The sequence below is a fragment of the Arachis ipaensis genome, chromosome B1 (assembly GCF_059453495.1).
Source record: "Arachis ipaensis isolate K30076 ecotype BB chromosome B1, ASM5945349v1, whole genome shotgun sequence".
In the NCBI taxonomy this organism is placed as follows: domain Eukaryota; kingdom Viridiplantae; phylum Streptophyta; class Magnoliopsida; order Fabales; family Fabaceae; genus Arachis; species Arachis ipaensis.
In genome coordinates, this window is record NC_142436.1 from 59,466,643 (window position 1) to 59,486,310 (window position 19,668).

Sequence of the window (19,668 nt, forward strand, 5' to 3'; positions counted from 1 at the left end):
CCTACTCGGAATACCACAGACAAGGTTTAGACTTTCCGGATTCTCATGAATGCCGCCATCAGTTCTAGCTTATACCACAAAGATTCTAATTAAGAGATCTCAGAGATACTCATTCAATCAGATATAGAACGGAGGTGGTTGTCAGGCACACGTTCATGGTTTGAGGAAGGTGATGAATGTCACGGATCATCACCTTCATCACAATTAAGCGCGAATGAACATCTTAGATAGGAACAAGCGTGTTTGAATGGAAAACAGAAATACTTGCATTAATTCATCGAGACACAGCAGAGCTCGTCACCCCCAACAATGGAGTTTAGAGACTCATGCCGTCAAAGAGTACAAAATTCAGATCTAAAATGTCATGAGATACAAAATAAGTCTCTAAAAGTTGTTTAAATACTAAACCAGTAGCCTAGGTTTACAAAAAGTGAGTAGACTATGACAGATGGTGCAGAGATCCACTTCTGGGACCTACTTGGTGTGTGCTGGGCTGAGATTTAAGCAATTCACATGCAGAGGCCATTTGTGGAGTTGAACGCCAGTTTTTGTGCCAGTTTGGGCGTTCAACTCCAGCTTTTGATCCTTTTCTGGCGCTGGACGCCAGAATTGGGCAGAGGACTGGCGTTGAACGCCAGTTTACATCGTCTATCCTTGTGCAAAGTATGGACTATTATATATTGCTGGAAAGCCCTGGATGTCTACTTTCCAAAGCAATTGGAAGCATGCCATTTCGAGTTCTGTAGCTCCAGAAAATCCACTTTGAGTGCAGGGAGGTCAGAATCCAACAGCATCAGCAGTCCTTTTTCAGCCTGAATCAGATTTTTGCTCAGCTCCTTCAATTTCAGCCAGAAAAATACCTGAAATTACAGAAAAACACACAACTCATAGTAAAGTCCAGAAATATGAATTTTTCCTAAAAACTAATGAAAATAGACTAAAAACTAACTAGAACATACTCAAAACTATATGAAATTAACCCCAAAAAGCGTATAAAATATCCGCTCATCACTAAGCATGGCCACGTTAGAAGCCACGTTAACCTAGTTAACGTGGACTCTAACGTGAGACATAGGGGCACCTTGGAACGTTAGTGACAATGTTGAGTGTCACTAACATTCTAACGTGGGAACAAAGGGGGCTTTTCAAAGTTATTGGGAATGTTAAGTCTCAATAACGTGTGCGAAGGACTTAGAGGCAATGTTAGTGGCAACGTTTGTGCCACTAACGTTGAAGTTAACGTGGCTTTTACTTTGGAACGTTAGTAAGAAAGTTGATTGTCACTAACGTTCTCGAACTCATATTTTCACTAAACGTTAACACCCCTAACGTCCTGAGCTAAAGTCTCTGCCCACTTCACATTTTCTCTCTGCAAGTAAAGCCAAGCCCAAATGAAGAAGAGAACTGCTTCAAACTCAAGATCCAAAGGCCCAAGACTTGAAGAGCCAACTAGAAGCTGAGAGAAGTAGTATATATAGGAGTAGCTTTGAATTGTTGAAGGAGTTCTGGAAATTAAAAAAAAGAGAACTACTCTCTGTATTTTACTTTCTTTGCAATTTCTAGTTCTATGATGTATTCTCCATCTTTGTTTTTATTTTCTAGAGCTATGAACAACTAAACCCCTTTCATTGGGTTAGGGAGCTCTATTGTAATTTGATGGATCAATACTAATTTTCATTATTCTTCTTCTATCTTTTCTCTTGATTTTACTTGAAAGCTTTCGATCTTCATCCAATTGAGTAGTTATCTTGGAAAAGAAGCTATTCAAACTTGGATCTCTTCTGAACCTTGAAAGAGGAATGAAGAGATCAAGCTAGAAATGCTTTCTCATGCTGGACCAAATTAGGTTTGGATGGGTATGTGACTATAACCCTCTCAATACTTGATTTGGGAAATGCATGTGGTATAATCAGTGACCATACTTCATCTCTTCTCATGAGCAATTGACCAAGGAATTGGCTATTGATCAAGATTTGAGAGATTGAATTGCAAGAAATTGTAATTCAATCAATTAAGATTTCCAAGGAGATCAATGAGTGCATTGATTGAGGAAGAGATGAAAATGAACTTGATCCGGAGAATTGCAACATCTCCTAAGCCCAATGAACTCCCCATCTCTGATCTTACTCATTCTCTTTAATTTCTGCCATTTACTTTTATGAGCAAATCCCCCATTCCCATTTACAATTCTTCAATTTATTTTCAGTCATCTACTTCCAGTCCTTTAATTCTAGCATTTACTTTTCTGTTATTTACATTCCTGCCATTTTATTTTCTGCAACTCTCAACCCAAATTCTGGATTCGCTCAACTAGAACATTCTTCTAATTAAAGTTGCTTGATCAATCAATCCATGTGGGATTCGACCTCACTCTATTGTGAGTTTTTACTTGACGACAAATTCGGTACACTTGCCGAAGGAAATTTGTTGAGAGACAGTTTCCACCCGCATCAAGTTTATGGTGCCGTTGCCGGGGATTGATTATGCATCAACAATGATCAAATTGGAAGATCACTAGATTGAGCATTTTTATTTTGTGAATTTCATTTTCTGTTTGAGTGATTTACTTTCTGTTTTAGTTAAACTTCTTCCCTTCCCCCTCTACTCTTTTGTTTTTCTTTGTTATTTTTAATTCTGTTTGCTAACCCACTAACTGTTTGATATATTGCATCACCCACAACTAACAGTAATTCTGACACAAATACTTTCTGCACCTATCTTTTCTTGCTTGTACTTGATGGTTGTATGACAGGGAGAAGAAGCGGGGCTTCAACTTCCTTCGATTCTGAACCTGAGAGGACCTTCCTTAGATTAAGGAGGGAGGCAAGAGGAAAGAAAGTGGTTGGTGCTGAGGAAGAAGAGGAATTCTTTGAACCAAACATGGAAGACAACATGGAAAACCATCATGAAGAAGAGGATCACAACCATGGGGGAGGAGGTAGAGCAAATCATGCTGGGGAGGATAGAAGAGTTTTGAGCTCTTACATCAATCCAAACCCAGGCAATTGTGGAAGTAGCATCCAAAAGCCAACAATCCATGCCAACAACTTTGAACTTAAACCACAGCTCATCACCCTTGTTCAGAACAACTGTTCGTTTGGAGGAGGTATTCAAGAAGACCCCAATCAAGATTTGACCACCTTCTTGAGAATATGTGACACAGTAAAGTCTAATGGTGTTCATCCTGACACCTATAGACTGCTCTTGTTTCCATTCTCACTTAGGGACAAAGCAGCCAAGTGGCTGGAATCTTTCCCAAGGGAAAGCCTGACAACTTGGGAAGACGTGGTGAACAAATTCTTAGCAAGATTTTACCCTCCTCAACGAATCAATAGGCTGAGAGCTGAGATCCAAACTTTTAGGCAACAAGATGGTGAGACTCTATATGAAGCATGGGAGAGGTTTAAAGACCTAACAAGGATGTGCCCACCAGATATGTTCAACGAATGGGTGCAGCTGCACATTTTCTATGAAGGGCTTTCTTATGAGTCAAAGAAGGCCGTAGACCATTCATCCGGAGGATCTTTGAACAAGAAGAAGACTATTGAGGAAGCCATAGATGTTATTGAAACAGTAGCAGAGAACGACTATTTCTATGCTTCCGAAAGAGGGAACACAAGAGGAGTAATGGAGCTAAACAATGTAGATGCTCTGTTGGCCCAAAACAAGCTCATTATCCAGCAGCTGGCTGACCTCACCAAGAAGATGGAGATGAACCAAGTAGCAGCAATCTCCACTTCATCAACAACCCAAGAAGGAGTGAATGAAGAAGCAGAGGGTAGTCAGGAGCAAGCCAACTACATTGGGAATTCACCAAGGAAAAACTATGATCCATACTCCAAGACCTAGAACCCTGGGTGGAGAAACCACCCAAACCTTGAGTGGAGAAGTGAGCAAGATCAAAACCAAGACCAGAGACGTTACAACTCCAACAACAATGTAGCTCACCAGCAATTCACACAGAGGACATCTCAACACCCCCACAACAACACTTCTCCACACGCTTATCAAAACCAAAACAGCACATCTGCTCCGAATCACCCATCAATTGATGACAAGCTCTCTAAGATCGAAACCTTAATTGAAGGAGTAAGCAAAGACATTCGAAACAGTAAAGCATTCAGAGAGGAAGTGCAGTCAAACATGCAGAATCAAAATGCTGCCATCAAGAAACTGGAGACACAAATCAGCTATCTATTTAAGCAGCTTCCTAACCACAACCTTTGCTATGATGCCAATTCAAGCAAAAGGGAGGAGTGTCAAGCTATCACACTTAGGAGTGGGAAGGAACTGAAGGAACTGCCCCAAAAACCACAAGAAGAAGGCTCAAATGAAAAGGGAGAAGAGCAAGATGGAGTTCAACCTCCCACACCAAGTCCGCAGAAAGAAAAAGGGATGCCACAACTGAACATCTCAAGAGCTCCATATCCCCAGCTATTGAAGATAAAGGAAGATGACAACCAGTTCTTGAGATTTTTGGAAATCTTCAAGAAACTACAAATCAACATACCCTTTGCTGAAGCCATAGAACAAATGACACTCTATGCCAAGTTTTTGAAGGAGCTAATGACTAAGAAGAGAAGCTGGAAGAACAATGAGACTGTGATACTAACCGAAGAGTGTAGTGCTATCATTCAGCATAAACTACCCCAGAAACTGAAGGAACCTGGGAGTTTTCAGATCCCTTGTATTATAGAAGAGATCACAGTAGAGAAGGCTCTTTGTGACTTAGGGGCCAGCATCAATTTGATGTCAGTAGCTATGATGAGAAAGATGAAAATTGAGGAGGCTAAACCAACAAAAATGGCCCTACAAATGGCAGACCGATCGTTCAAATTTCCTCACGGGATAGTAGAGGATTTGCTGGTAAAAGTGGGAGATTTCATATTTCCAGCAGATTTTGTGGTGCTGGACATGCAGGAGGACGCCAAGACCTCCATCATCTTGGGAAGGCCATTCTTGGCCATTGCTGGAGCTGTCATTGATGTTCAGAAGGGTGACCTCACCCTGAGATTACATAATAAAAAGATGACATTCAACGTGTTCAAGGCCATGAGTTACCCACCAGAACAATTGGGGGAATGCATGAGGTTAGATGCACTTGAGGATGAAGTGCAGGAGAATTTGAAGAAGAAGAACCTGAAGAGGACGAGAGATTGGTGGAGGAAGAATCTGAATCAAGTGAAGAGGTGGCCACAGCAGAAATACATATACCAGATGCACCAAATGAAGGGAACGAAAAGTCAGAAGCACCCAAACATGAACTCAAAACACTGCCACCCACTCTCAAATATGCATATCTAGGAGAAAATGAAAACTACCCAGTGATCATAAATTCATCCCTCAGTCAAGATCAAGAGGACGAGCTACTCAAGGTGCTTCGGGAGCATAAGGATGCCATTGGATGGACCCTTGCTGACTTGAAGGGAATCAGTTCAGCCATATACATGCATAAAATACTGTTGGAAGATGATGCTAAGCCATCCATTCAATCCCAAAGAAGGCTGAACCCAGTCATGAAGGAAGTGGTATGGAAAGAGGTTATGAAGCTTTGGCAAGGAGGGGTCATATACCCAATTTCAAACAGCCCTTGGGTTAGCCCCATACATGTTGTGCCCAAGAAAGGAGGAATCACTGTGGTTATCAATGAGAAGAACGAACTCATACCTACAAGGACCGTCACAGGATGGCGGATGTGCATAGACTACAGAAAACTCAATGAGGCTACACGAAAAGACCATTTTCCCCTTCCATTCATGGATCAGATGTTGGAAAGACTTGCAGGGCACGCATATTATTGTTTTCTCGACGGTTATTCAGGATATAACCAAATAGTGGTTGATCCCAGAGACCAAGAGAAAACCTCATTTACTTGTCCATATGGAGTGTTTGCCTATAGACGCATGCCATTTGGGCTATGTAATGCACCTGCAACTTTCCAACGCTGCATGCTTTCTATCTTTTCAGATATGATAGAAAAATTTATTAAAGTTTTTATGGATGATTTCTCGGTATTCGTAGATTCCTTTCCTAGTTGCCTACATCACCTCGCCTTGGTATTAAAAAGATGTCAAGAGACCAATTTGGTCTTGAACTGGGAAAAATGCCACTTCATGGTGACAGGGGGAATAGTCCTTGGTCACAAGGTCTCTCACCAAGGCATTGAGGTTGATAGAGCTAAAGTAGAACTTTTTGAAAAACTACCCCCACCCAGTGATGTCAAGGCAATTAGGAGTTTTTTAGGGCATGCTGGTTTTTACAGAAGGTTCATTAAAGATTTTTCAAAGATAGCCAAGCCCTTAAGCAATCTTCTTGTATCTGATACACCATTTATCTTTGATGAAACATGCATGCTAGCATTTGCACATTTGAAAATGAGGTTATCCTCTGCTCCTATCATTTCCCCACCTGATTGGAACCTACCATTTGAATTGATGTGTGATGCATCTGATTTTGCAGTTGGGGCAGTGTTAGGACAAAGGAAAGATAACTTAGTTCGTGTGATATATTATGCTAGCAAAGTCCTTAATGAAACTCAAAGAAATTATACCACTATTGAAAAGGAGTTGCTAGCAATAGTTTTTGCATTTGACAAATTTAGATTATACCTCATTGGTGCTAAAGTGATTGTCTTTACAGATCACACAGCACTTAAATATTTGTTTGCCAAGCAAGAATCAAAGCCAAGACTAATAAGGTGGATCTTACTGTTGCAGGAATTTGATATTGAAATCAGAGACAAGAAAGGAGTGGAGAACAAGGTGGCAGATCACCTATCCAGAATCTCTCATGATCAAGGTGGAAGAAATGATACAAATGTGAACGAGCTCTTCCCTGATGAGCAGTTGATGACAGTTCACAAAGTACCATGGTTTGCAGATATTGCAAATTTCAAGGCAACTGGGGCATTACCCCTAGGGATCAATAAACATCAAAAAAGGAAGCTCATGAATGATGCAAAATACTTTGTTTGGGACGAGCCATATCTCTTCAAGAAATGTTCAGATGGAATCCTTAGAAGATGTGTTTCGGAAGAAGAAGGAAGAGAAGTCCTGTGGAATTGCCACGGTTCATGTTATGGCGGGCACTTTGGAGGGGACAGAACTGCAGCAAAGGTGTTACAAAGCGGATTCTTTTGGCCCACCCTTTTCAAGGATGCCAAGGAACTAGTAAAAAGCTGCAATGAATGCCAAAGATCTGGAAACCTGCCCCAAAGAAACGCCATGCCACAAAATTTCATCTTGGAACTGGAACTGTTTGATGTGTGGGGAATAGATTTCATGGGACCATTCCCAACCTCATATGCAAACAAGTACATCCTGGTAGCAGTGGATTATTTTTCCAAGTGGGTAAAGGTTATTGCAACCCCAACTAATGATAACAAGGTAGTCATGAACTTCCTCAAGAAGAATATCTTTAGCCGGTTTGGAGTCCCAAGAGCCTTCATCAGTGATGGAGGGAGCCACTTTTGTAACAAACCACTAGAAGCTCTCCTCCTATGATATGGGGTAAAACACAAAGTAGCCACACCTTACCATCCTCAAACAAGTGGGCAAACTAAGATATCCAACAGAGAGCTGAAGAGGATCCTGGAAAAGATGTGGGTGCATCTAGAAAGGATTGGTCGAAGAAGCTGGATGATGCTCATTAGGCATACAGAACAGCATTCAAAACTCCACTTGGAATGTCTCCATATCAACTGGTTTATGGGAAGGCTTGTCATTTACCACTGGAGCTGGAACACAAAGCTCTCTGGGCTATCAAGATACTAAATTTTGACAGCATTGCTGCTGGTGCAAAAAGGATCTTGCAGCTGCAAGAAATGGAGGAATTCAGGTCACAAGCCTATGAAAACACTAAGATGTATAAAGAAAAGGCAAAGAGAAAACATGACATGCATCTTGCGCCCAGGAGTTTCGAAAAGGGGCAGCGAGTACTCCTTTACAATTCTAAATTAAGGCTGTTCCCAGGAAAACTCAAGTCAAGGTGGTCCGGACCTTTCATGGTTACGAAAGTATCACCATATGGCCACATCGAAATCACGGATGAAGGTTCAGAGAGGACTTTTACAGTGAATGGACAAAGACTCAAGCATTATCTGGACAACATGGGGGAAAACCCCAGAGTAAAGTACCATCTCAAGTAATTAAGGACTCGTCGAGCTAGCGACGATAAAAGAGCGCTCTGTTGGGAGGCAACCCAACCTCAGGTAGTTTCACTTTCATCTTTATTTCAATAAAAAATCACAAGTCGTTTCCCCTGTATTGTAAGGAGCTATGTTTGGTGTTCCACACCAGAACAATCCAAGAGTGATGGTGTAATTCTAAGTTTGGTGTTCCACCAAAGGACATTGGTTAGAATTACACTCCACTCCAAAAGAACATTGCTAGCTCCATCCAATCAAGAGAAACCACTTAGATGTAGTTAGACTATAGGTGATCATTCCTTTGTTGACAACAAGATATGGGGTTCTCTGCATATGTGCAATGTTTGCACTGGGCAAGGAACTAAGTTTGGTGTTCACACACCAAATTGAGTTCAAAAAGCACCAGCATACATGCAAGCTAACTATGTCTCAAGTGCTTTGGGAACAAGCAACTTCCAGTAACCTTGCAGGAATCTTATGAGGAAATGGTGCACCTCCACCCAAAGAAGCGAGGCAGCAAAAAACTAGGATGATGACAAAGAGAAAGGGCAACCAGAAATCATCACCCGAAGGTTGTATTGTTACTTAATTCCATTGTACTCAGAATTGTTGAAAGTTGGAAGTCCGAATGCACTTTTGATTTGTAGTTACTCGTAGTTGAACCCTTTTTAAATTCTGTCTTTTAAGTTCTGAATAGGTCTATGTGCACTAGTCTTTATTTCACTGCATCCTTACTTTACTTACTTGCATGCTTGTCCCTTTTAATCAAATGAAGAGAGAATGTTTATGTTTCAAAAGACCAGAGTGGAGTTCACACTATGGAGTACATTCATGAGTTTGTGGTATGATCATAAGTTAGCTAAGTTGGTTCAACCATAAGGTGGGATGACAACTATCTGGCCTGAATACTTTGCTTTGAATATACTCATGAGACTAAGTATATGACAAGATCCTAATAAGAGAAAGAGAAAAGAATATTGAAAGTGGAAAAAAACAAAAGAAAAAGAGTAAGCAATAAGGCTAGGCACCAATGGTTTTGATCTTAAGATATGTGTCTGTGGTGTTCCTGTGTGAGGGATCTACTTGGATGAATAAGCTCTTAGGGGTGCTTTATCACCTTGTAACTTGGGTTAACTAACCCGGGATTATCAGCTGAAAGTCCATTATCAAGAGTAACCCTCACCACAGAGCATTTAGTAACCCAAAGAGGTGCTAGACACCAAGGTCTCAAGAAGGAAAATAAATGAACTATATGCCTGTGGTGTGTATGTATGGGGGAGAGACTTGAGGGAGTAAGTCCTTAGGGGTGCTTCAACACCTAGCACCTTGAACCAACTGGTTCGGGAGTGTTGGCTGAAAGCTTATCTTAAAAAGTTGTCCCCTTACAGAGCACTTAGCCTAAGAACACCAATAAGCTCTGAAATGACAATAAAGGGATCAATGAATAAAAGTTTCATGGGATGTAAGCAAAGTGAGTGTTTTAAGACATGATAAAGGTCTGAAAGCCAGGAATGAACCTAAGTTGCTATGCATGAAACCACCATAAAATCAGTAATATGACTTCCACAAGAATGACTCATTGCTCTTGGCATTCCATTCATCATTCTCTTGTTCCAGTACTTGCTTAGGGACAAGCAAGCTTTAAGTTTGGTGTTGTGATGCCAGGGAATCTTGGCCAGTTTCACTGACCTTTTCTTTACTGTTTTTAGGTTAGTTTCATGCATTTCCTTAGGATATAAGCTAGTTTTGGGTAGATATTCACTTACACCTTGATTCAAGCATACATTGTGCATCTTACATTATTTCATGAGGATTTTGCATGAGTTTAGTGACAAATTGTATGTTGCATTACCCATGACTTGTACTAGAACTTTGATGCACTCTATTGCTTGATTTCAGGACCAAAGGAAGCAAGGAATGGGAGGTAACTTGCAAAGTTAATGAGAAAAGTGATTGCCAATAACGCTTTCGAAGCCATCATTGACCACGTTGAGAGTCACGTTAACTAAGTTAATGAGAACTCTAACGTGGAGAGGGGAAGTTGAGCCAACGTTAGTGACACTTAACATTGTCACCAACGTTGGCAAATGCTCATAATTGGCCACGTTAGAGTCCACGTTAACTTAGTTAACGTGGCCTCTAACGTTAGAAAGGGGGAGAAACGCCAACGTTAGTGACATTCAACATTGTCACTAATGTTGGCCTAAGGAGAAATATACCACGTTAACTCCCACGTTAACTTGGTTAACGTGGGAGCTAACGTAAGAAGCAAGAGTGGTTGACAACGTTAGTGACACCCAACATTGTCACTAACGTTGGAAGCAACCACACAACCCCCCAAGGAGCCACGTTAACCTCCATGTTAACTTAGTTAACGTGGAAGCTAACGTTGATGAGTGAAAGAATGGCCAACGTTAGTGACACTCAACATTGTCACTAACGTTGGAGATGGCTAAGCATGGCCACGTTAGAAGCCACGTTAACCTAGTTAATGTGGACTCTAACGTGAGACATAGGGGCACCTTAGAACGTTAGTGACAATGTTGAGTGTCACTAACGTTCTCGAAGGATGGCAAGCCCACGTTAAAAAGCCACATTAACTAAGTTAACGTGGGCTCTAACGTGGGAACAAAAGGGGCTTTTCAAAGTTATTGGGAATGTTAAGTCTCAATAACGTGTGCGAAGGACTTAGAGGCAATGTTAGTGGCAACGTTTGTGCCACTAACGTTGAAGTTAACGTGGCTTTTACTTAGGAACGTTAGTAAGAAAGTTGATTGTCACTAACGTTCTCGAACTCATATTTTCACTAAACGTTAACACCCCTAACGTCCTGAGCTAAAGTCTCTGCCCACTTCACATTTTCTCTCTGCAAGTAAAGCCAAGCCCAAATGAAGAAGAGAACTGCTTCAAACTCAAGATCCAATGGCCCAAGACTTGAAGAGCCAACTAGAAGCTGAGAGAAGTAGTATATATAGGAGTAGCTTTGAATTGTTGAAGGAGTTCTGGAAGTTAAAAAAAAGAGAACTACTCTCTGTATTTTACTTTCTCTGCAATTTCTAGTTCTATGATGTATTCTCCATCTTTGTTTTTATTTTCTAGAGATATGAACAACTAAACCCCTTTCATTGGGTTAGGGAGCTCTATTGTAATTTGATGGATCAATACTAATTTTCATTATTCTTCTTCTATCTTTTCTCTTGATTTTACTTGAAAGCTTTCGATCTTCATCCAATTGAGTAGTTATCTTGGAAAAGAAGCTATTCAAACTTGGATCTCTTCTGAACCTTGAAAGAGGAATGAAGAGATCAAGCTAGAAATGCTTTCTCATGCTGGACCAAATTGGGTTTGGATGGGTATGTGACTATAACCCTCTCAATACTTGATTTGGGAAATGCATGTGGTATAATCAGTGACCATACTTCATCTCTTCTCATGAGCAATTGACCAAGGAATTGGCTATTGATCAAGATTTGAGAGATTGAATTGCAAGAAATTGTAATTCAATCAATTAAGATTGCCAAGGAGATCAATGAGTGCATTGATTAAGGAAGAGATGAAAATGAACTTGATCCGGAGAATTGCAACATCTCCTAAGCCCAATGAACTCCCCATATCTGATCTTACCCATTCTCTTTAATTTCTGCCATTTACTTTTATGAGCAAATCCCCCATTCCCATTTACAATTCTGCAATTTATTTTCAGTCATCTGCTTCCAGTCCTTTAATTTTAGCATTTACTTTTCTGTTATTTACATTCCCGCCATTTTATTTTCTGCAACTCTCAACCCAAATTCTAGATTCGCTCAACTAGAACATTCTTCTAATTAAAGTTGCTTGATCAATCAATCCCTGTAGGATTCAACCTCACTCTATTGTGAGTTTTTACTTGACGACAAATTCGGTACACTTGCCAAAGGAAATTTGTTGAGAGACAGTTTCCACCCGCATCATTCATCTTAACATTCATAGTGTTCTTGCATGCATTCATTGTTTTGATCTAAAAATTCTCATGCATTGAGTCTTTTTCATGTTTTTCTCTTTCTTTATTAAAAATTCAAAAATAAAAAAAATATCTTTTCCTTTTTCACTCATAAATTCTCGAAAATTTGAGTTGACTTTTTCAAAACTTTTTAAAATTGAGTTGTTTCTTATGAGTCAAATCAAATTTTCAATTTAAAAATCTTATCTTTTTCAAAATCTTTTTCAAAAATTAAATCTTTTTCATTTTTCTTATTTATTTTCGAAAATTTTAAAAATATTTTTCAAAAATCTTTTTCTTAATTTTATCTCATAATTTTTGAAAAAATTATCAATAATTAATGTTTTGATTCAAAAATTTCAAGTTTGTTACTTGCTTGTTAAAAAAGATTCAAAGTTTAAGTTCTAGAATCATATCTTGTGATTTCTTGTGGGTCAAGTCATTAATTGTGATTTTAAAAATCAAATCTTTTTCAAAACTAATTTCAATCATATCTTTTCAAAAAATATATTTTTATCTTATCTTTTTCAAAATCATATCTCTTCATATCATATCTTTTTCAAAAATTTGATTTTTAAAATATCTTTTCTAACTTCTTATTTTCTTATCTTTTCAAAATTGATTTTCAAATCTTTTCTCAACTAACTAATTGATTTTTTTTTGTTTCTTATCTTTTTCAAAACCACCTAACTAATTTTCCCTCTCTAATTTTCGAAAATTGTCTCCCTCTATTTTCAAAATTCTTTTAATTAACTAATTGTTTCAAATTTTGATTTTAATCTTATTCCTCCTTTAATTATCGAAAATCACTAACTCTTTTTCAAAAGATTATTTTCGAAAACTTCTCTCTCTCATCTTCTTCTATTTAATTATTTATTTACTAACACTTCTCCTCACTTCATATCTCTGCTTCTATCCTCACCCTTGTGTTTGGATTATCCATTCTTCTTCACTCTTATTCCCTTTCTTCTTCTACTCACACAAAGGAACCTCTCTCTACTGAGGCAAAGAGGATCCCTATTATTTTTTTTCTGCTCCCTTCTCTTTCATATGAGCAGGAGCAGGGACAAGAACATTCTTGTTGAAGCAGATCCTGAACCTGAAAGGACTCTGAAGAGGAAACTAAGAGAAGCTAAAATACAACAATCCAGAGACAACCTTACAGGAATTTTCGAACAAGAAGAGGAGATAGCAGCCGAAAATAATAATAATGCAAGGAGGATGCTTGGTGACTTTACTGCACCTAATTCCAATTTACATGGAAGAAGCATCTCCATCCCTACCATTGGAGCAAATAATTTTGAGCTTAAACCTCAATTAGTTTCTCTGATGCAATAAAACTGCAAGTTTCATGGACTTCCATCTGAAGATCCCTTTCAGTTCTTAACTGAATTCTTGCAGATCTGTGATACTGTTAAGACTAATGGAGTAGATCCTGAAGTCTACAGTCTCATGCTTTTCCCTTTTGCTGTGAGAGACAGAGCTAGAATATGGTTGGACTCTCAACCTAAGGATAGCCTGAACTCTTGGGATAAGCTGGTCAAGGCTTTCTTAGCCAAGTTCTTTCCTCCTCAAAAGCTGAGTAAGCTTAGAGTGGATGTTCAAACCTTCAGAAAGAAAGAAGGTGAATCCCTCTATGAAGCTTGGGAGAGATACAAGGAACTAACCAAAAAGTGTCCTTCTGACATGCTCTCAGAATGGACCATCCTGGATATATTCTATGATGGTCTGTCTGAATTAGCTAAGATGTCATTGGATACTTCTGCAGGTGGATCCATTCACCTAAAGAAAACACCTGCAGAAGCTCAAGAACTCATTGACATGGTTGCTAATAACCAGTTCATGTACACTTCCAAGAGGAATCCTGTGAGTAATGGGACGCCTCAGAAGAAGGGAGTTCTTGAAATTGATACTCTGAATGCCATATTGGCTCAGAATAAAATATTGACTCAGCAAGTCAATATGATTTCTCAGAGTCTGAATGGAATGCAAGCTGCATCCAACAGTACTCAAGAGGCATTTTCTGAAGAAGAAGCTTATGATCCTGAAAACCCTTCAATAGCAGAGGTAAATTATATGGGTGAACCTTATTGAAACACTTATAATTCCTCATGGAGAAATCACCTAAATCTCTCATGGAAAGATCAACAAAAGCCTCAACAAGGCTTTAATAATGATGGAAGAAACAGGTTTAGCAATAGCAAGCCTTTTCCATTATCCACTCAGCAACAGACAGAGAATTCTGAACAAAATACCTCTAATTTAGCAAACTTAGTCTCTGATCTATCTAAGGCCACTCTGAGTTTCATGAATGAAACAAGGTCCTCCATTAGAAATTTGGAGGCACAAGTGGGCCAGCTGAGTAAGAAGATCACTGAAACCCCTCTTAGTGCTCTCCCAAGCAATACAGAAGAAAATCCAAAAGGAGAGTGCAAGGCCATTGATATAACCATCATGGCCGAATCCAAGGAGGAAGGGGAGGACGTGAATCCCAAGGAGGAAGACCTCCTGGGACGTCCAGTGATCAATAAGGAGTTTCCCTCTGAGGAACCAAAGGAATCTGAGACTCATCTAGAGACCATAGAGATTCCATTGAACCTCCTTATGCCATTCATGAGCTCTGAAGAGTATTCTTCTTCTGAAGAGAATGAAGATCTTACTGAAGAGCAAGTTGCCAAGTTCCTTGGGGCAATCATGAAGCTGAATGCCAATTTATTTGGTAATGAAACTTGGGGAGATGAACCTCCCCTGTTCACCAATGAACTAAATGCATTGGATCAACTGAGATTGCCTCAGAAGAAACAGGATCCTGAAAAGTTCCTAATACCTTGTACCATAGGCACCATAACCTTTGAGAAGGCTCTATGTGACCGTGGGTCAGGAATAAACCTCATGCCACTCTCTGTAATGGAGAAATTGGAAATCTTTGAGGTGCAAGCTGCTAAAATCTCATTAGAGATGGTAGACAACTCAAGACAAGAGGCTTATGGACAAGTAGAGGACGTGTTAGTAAAGGTTGAAGGCCTTTACATCCCTGCTGATTTCATAATCCTGGATACTGGGAAGGATGAGGATGAATCCATCATTCTTGGAAGACCCTTCCTAGCCACAGCAAGAGTTGTGATTGATGTAGACAGAGGTGAACTAGTCCTTCAATTGAATGAGGACTCCCTTGTGTTTAAAACTCAAGGTCATCCTTCTGTAAACATGGAAAAGAGGCATAGTAAGCTTCTCTCAGTACAAAGTCAACTAAAGCCCCCACAGTCAAACTCTAAGTTTGGTGTTGGGAGGCCTCAGCCAAACTCTAAGTTTCGTGTTGGGAGTCTATAAAATTGACCTGATCACCTGTGTGGAGCCATGAGAGCCCACTGTCAAGCTATTGACATTAAAGAAGCGCTTGTTGGGAGGCAACCCAATTTTTATTTATCTAATTTTATTTTTATTTTTATTGTTATTTCATGTTTTATTAGGTTCATGATCATGTGGAGTCACAAAATAAATCAAAAAAATTAAAAATAGAATAAAAAACAGCAGAAGAAAAATCACACCCTGGAGGAAGGACTTACTGACGTTTAAACGCCAGTAAGGAGCATCTGGCTGGCATTCAACGCCAGAACAGAGCATGGATCTGGCGTTGAATGCCCAAAACAAGCAGCATCCTGGCGTTCAGACGCCAGGAATGCACACTGAGGAAAGCTGGCACTGAACGCCAGAAACAAGCATAGAACTGGCGTTCAACGCTAGAAACATGCTGCATCTGGGCGCTGAACGCCCAGAACAAGCATCAATTCGGCGTTTAAACGCCAGAATTGCATGCAAGGGTATTTTACATGCCTAATTGGTGCAGGGATGCAAATCCTTGACACCTCAGGATCTGTGGACCCCACAGGATCCCCACATACCTCCACTCACCTTACCTCCTCATAATCCTATATCACCCTTTCCTAAGAACCCTTCACCACTCACATCCATTACTCCCCTAAAACTATCATACAACCTACCTACACCCACACACTCAAATTCAAACCATCAACTCACCTCCATATCTTCTTCTTCTTCTACTATTCTTTCTTCTTTTGCTCGAGGGCGAGCAATATTCTAAGTTTGGTGTGGTAAAAGCATAGCTTTTTTTTGTTTTTCCATAACCATTGATGGCACCTAAGGCCAGAGAAACCTCTAGAAAGAGCAAAGGGAAGACAAAAGCTTCCACCTCCGAGTCATAGGAGATGGAGAGATTCATTTCAAGGGTCTATAGCTCAGTGGTAGAATATTTGACTGTAAATCAAGAGATCCCTGAGATACCTCAGGGGATACATTTTCCTCCACACAATTATTGGGAGCAACTAAGGGTGAAACATCAAGATCACTCCATCATCCTTCATGAAATTAGAGAAGATCAAAGAGCAATGAGGGAGGAGCAACAAAGACAAGGAAGAGACATAGAAGAGCTCAAGGACATCATTGGTTCCTCAAGGAGAAAACTCCACCATCACTAAGGTGGACTCGTTCCTTGTTCTTAAATTTTTTGTTTTTCGTTTTCTTATGTTAAATGTTTATCTATGTTTGTGTCTTTATTACATGATCATTAGTGTCTATGCCTTAAAGTAGTGAATATGAATCCATCACCTCTCTTAAATGAAAAATGTTTTAAAAACAAAAGAACAAGAAGTACATGATTTCAAATTCATCCTTGAAACTAGTTTAATTATATTGATATGGTGACAATACTTTTTGTTTTCTGAATGAATGCTTGAACAGTGCATATGTCTTTTGAAGTTGTTGTTTAAGAATGTTAAATATGTTGGCTCTTGAAAGAATGATGATAAGGAGAAATGTTATTTGATAATCTGAAAAATCATAAAAATTGATTCTTGAAGCAAGAAAAAGCAGTGAATACAGACAGCTTGTAGAAAAAAAATGGCAAAAAAAAATAGAAAAAGAAAAAGCAAGCAGAAAAAGCCAAAAGCTCTTAAAACCAAAAAGCAAGAGCAAAAAGCCAAGAACCCTTAAAACCAAAAGGCAGGGGTAAATAAAAAGGATCTCAAGGCTTTGAGAATCAGTGGATAGGAGGGCCTAAAGGAATAAAATCCTGGCCTAAGCGGCTAAACCAAGTTGTCCCTAATCATGTGCTTGTGGCGTGAAGGTGTCAAGTGAAAACTTGAGACTGAGCGGTTAAAGTCAAGGTCCAAAGCAAAAGAAGAGTGTGCTTAAGAACCCTGGACACCTCTAAGTGGGGACTTTAGCAAAGCTGAGTCACAATCTGAAAAGGTTCACCCAATAATGTGTCTGTGGCATTTATGTATCCGGTGGTAATACTGAAAAACAAAGTGCTTAGGGCCACGGCCAAGACTCATAAAGTAGCTGTGTTCAAGAATCAACATACTGAACTAGGAGAGTCAATAACATTATCTGAACTCTAAGTTCCTATAGATGCCAATCATTCTGAACCTCAATGGATAAAGTGAGATGCCAAAACTATTCAAGAGGCAAAAAGCTGCAAGTCCCGTTCATCTGATTGGAGCTATGTTTCATTGATATTTTAGAATTTATAGTATATTCTCTTCTTTTTAGCCTATTTGATTTTCAGTTGCTTGGGAACAAGCAACAATTTAAGTTTGGTGTTGTGATCAGCGGATAATTTATACGCTTTTTGGCATTATTTTTAGTATGTTTTTAGTAGGATCTAGTTACTTTTAGGGATGTTTTTATTAGTTTTTATGTTAAATTAACATTTCTGGACTTTACTATGCGTTTGTGTTTTTCTGTGATTTCAGGTATTTTCTGGCTGAAATTGAGGGACTTGAGCAAAAATCAGATTCAGAGGTTGAAGAAGGACTACTGATGCTGTTGGATTCTGACCTCCCTGCACTCAAAATGGATTTTCTGGAACTACAGAATTCAAAATGGCGCGCTTTTAAATGCATTGGAAAGTAGACATCCAGGGCTTTCCAGCAATATATAATAGTCCAAACTTTGGTCGAGTTTAGATGACGCAAAAGGGCGTTGAACGCCAGTTCTATGCTGCAGTCTGAAGTTAAACACCAGAAACACGTCACGAACCAGAGTTGAACGCCAAAAATACGTTACAACTTGGCGTTCAACTCCAAAAGAAGCCTCTGCTCGTGTAAACTTCAAGCTCAGCCCAATCACACCCCAAGTGGGCCCCAGAAGTGGATTTATGCATCAATTACTTACTTCTGTAAACCCTAGTAACTAGTTTAGTATAAATAGGACTTTTTACTATTGTATTAGACATCTTGGGACGCCTAGTTCTTAGATCATGGGGGCTGGCCATTCGGCCATGCCTGAACCTTTCACTTATGTATTTTTCAACGGTAGAGTTTCTGCACTCCATAGATTAAGGTGTGGAGCTCTGCTGTTCCTCATGATTTAATGCAAAGTACTACTGTTTTATATTCAATTCAACTTATTCCACTTCTAAGATATCCATTCGCACCCAAGAACATGATGAATGTGATGATTATGTGATGCTCATCATCATTCTCACTTATGAACACGTGCCTGACAAACACTTCCGTTCTACATGCAAACAAGCTAGAATGAATATCTCTTAGATATCTAATACAGGGGACCGAGTCCGAGTTATTAGTATCTTCGTGGTATAAGTTAGAACCCATGGATGGCCATTCCTGAGATCCAGAGAGTCTAAACCTTGTTTGTGGTATTCCGAGTAGGATCTGGGAAGGGATGGCTGTGACGAACTTCAAACTCGCGAGTGCTGGGTGTAGTGACAGACGCAAAAGGAGGGTAAATCCTATTCCAGTATGATCGAGAACCTCCAGATGATTAGCCGTGCCGTGAGAGAGTATTTGGACCTTTTTCACAGAGAGGATGGGATGTAGCCATTGACAACGGTGATGCCCTTACAGAAAGCTTTCCATGGAAAGGAGTAGGAATGATTGGATGAAGACAGCAGGAAAGCAGAGGTTCAGAGGAACGAAAGCATCTCCATACGCTTATCTGAAATTCTCACCAATGATTTACATAAGTATTTCTATCTTTATTTTCTGTTTATTTATTATTATTATTATTCGAAAACTCCATAACCATTTAATATCTGCCTGACTGAGATTTACAAGATGACCATAGCTTGCTTCATACCAACAATCTCTGTGGGATCGACCGTTACTCACGTAAGGTTTATTACTTGGACAACCCAGTGCACTTGCTGGTTAGTTGTGCGAAGTTGTGAAGTTATGTTTGGACCATGGTATTGTGCACCAGTCTTTGGCGCCATTGTCAGGGAGAGAACGAACAACAAATTTTACAACCAGGAGTAACAATTTCGCATACCAGAGCTCTCGCCAATTTTTACTTCCCATAAATTAGAATTAGTTTTGAGGGAGGCTCTTTCCTCTCTCTTTAGGATTAGGATTTAGACTTAGGATTTTTATTCGCTTTCAGGATTATCTCTTTTGATCAGGTTCAATATTCCTTTTATTTACTTTTGCAAGTTACTTTATGAATCCTTTCATGTTACAGATTACTCTTTTATTAATGTTATTTGAGGTATTTCAGTTTA

At 39.5% G+C, this 19,668-nt stretch overlaps 2 non-coding genes across 2 annotated transcripts; both read right to left on the reverse strand.

Annotated features, from left to right (window-relative positions):
• Positions 1-3,333: 3,333 nt before the first annotated feature.
• On the reverse strand, positions 3,334-3,440 carry LOC148576727 (small nucleolar RNA R71). The gene has a single exon (XR_015902784.1). It is a non-coding gene; the product is annotated as a small nucleolar RNA R71 (small nucleolar RNA).
• Positions 3,441-13,709: 10,269 nt separating this feature from the next.
• LOC148576728 (small nucleolar RNA R71) lies at positions 13,710-13,813 on the reverse strand. Its single transcript, XR_015903082.1, has one exon. It is a non-coding gene; the product is annotated as a small nucleolar RNA R71 (small nucleolar RNA).
• Between the last annotated feature and the right edge of the window lie 5,855 nt (positions 13,814-19,668).